Source organism: Arachis ipaensis, chromosome B09 (genome assembly GCF_000816755.2).
Source record: "Arachis ipaensis cultivar K30076 chromosome B09, Araip1.1, whole genome shotgun sequence".
In the NCBI taxonomy this organism is placed as follows: domain Eukaryota; kingdom Viridiplantae; phylum Streptophyta; class Magnoliopsida; order Fabales; family Fabaceae; genus Arachis; species Arachis ipaensis.
In genome coordinates, this window is record NC_029793.2 from 8309587 (window position 1) to 8311024 (window position 1438).

The window sequence follows — 1438 nt, forward strand, 5'->3', positions numbered from 1 at the left end:
GTCTTTTCTATAATATAACTTATATTTTTTTAGTTTTTAAATAAAATAAAGGCATAAATATATTAACTAAATATATTTAAAAACATAAAAAAGCATCCAAATTAAAAAAATTATAAATATTTTCTAACTTTAAAATGAAGAAACAAAGTATTTTTTCATGATATTTTATAATTGACAAGTTAATAATTAATCTATCATAAATTAAAATTCTACTTAAAAAATTATTCTTAGGCCAATAAATAACTGCATATCCAGAATAAGATTCAAGTGAGTTAATTGTTTGACTAATCCAAATTGGTTTAAACGAAGAAACATAGTTAATAATAAGGAAATAAAATGAAGAAGAATCACGTTTGAAGAGTATATACTACATCATATCCAGAAATCTAATTTAAAAAGAGATATTAACATTGTGTTCATACAAAGGTAGAAATTTATTTAATTTTCTGTCTCTGTTTTTGTAGTATCTACGCCGTTTGAAATAAGTTGTTGAAGTTCAACGCGGTTCATGGTTATGGTCCTCATGGGACTATTGAAAGAAGAAGAACATGTTTTTCCATTAAGAAACAAATAAAGAAGAATGAAACAAGTGCCCTAAACAAAACGTAAAACCGTTCAACTGCGACAACGACCTTGACTCTGTTGTGTCTTGTGTGCACTGCGAACACAACACTCAACACACACCGTCCCCTGTGAAATGTGAATAATATTTTTGTTGTTTTTCCATGAATCCCTGTCTGTCTCTCATGAATCATGAATCATCATTTTTACTATTTAATTATTTAATAATGTTTAAGAAATAAAAAAATAAGTTAAAACAATCCAAACTTATTTTATTTAATATTTATTAATTATCGTTATAATTAATAAATATTAAATAAGTTTAATTTTGATACACTGTGCTTTACATACAATTACATTCATTTTTTTGAATGATAATTTACTTGATCAATGTGAAAGCTAGATACTAAATACGGCAAATTTTAGTTATTTTTATTGTCCCCTAATATTGAAGCAACTATGAACTATCAAGTGGGAAATTTATACATTGTTGCGACAAACTATGTAAGTGACATGATTGTTTACACACAGTGCTTTTTGTCCAGCATTATTGATACCTCTCTAGGAAGTTTTAACTTTTAACTTAAGTGCAAAATAATTTAACCATCATTACATATCAAAGTGATTAGGGAAGAGAATAGACCAAGTAGAATTTTAACAATTTTATTGGTTAATAATATAAAAATGGTAAAGAATAATTCTTTTCAATGTAAAATATTTTAGTCATTAAAGCTGGAAATGAATATCCTAAAAATAGTTTTTTTAATAAAAAAATTGTTCTTACAATGTTATTATAAAAAAGAGAAAATACCACTTCCATCTTTTGTAAAATAGACATTTCTTTCCACCTTAATTTTTAAAATTTTTCTCTTCAAAC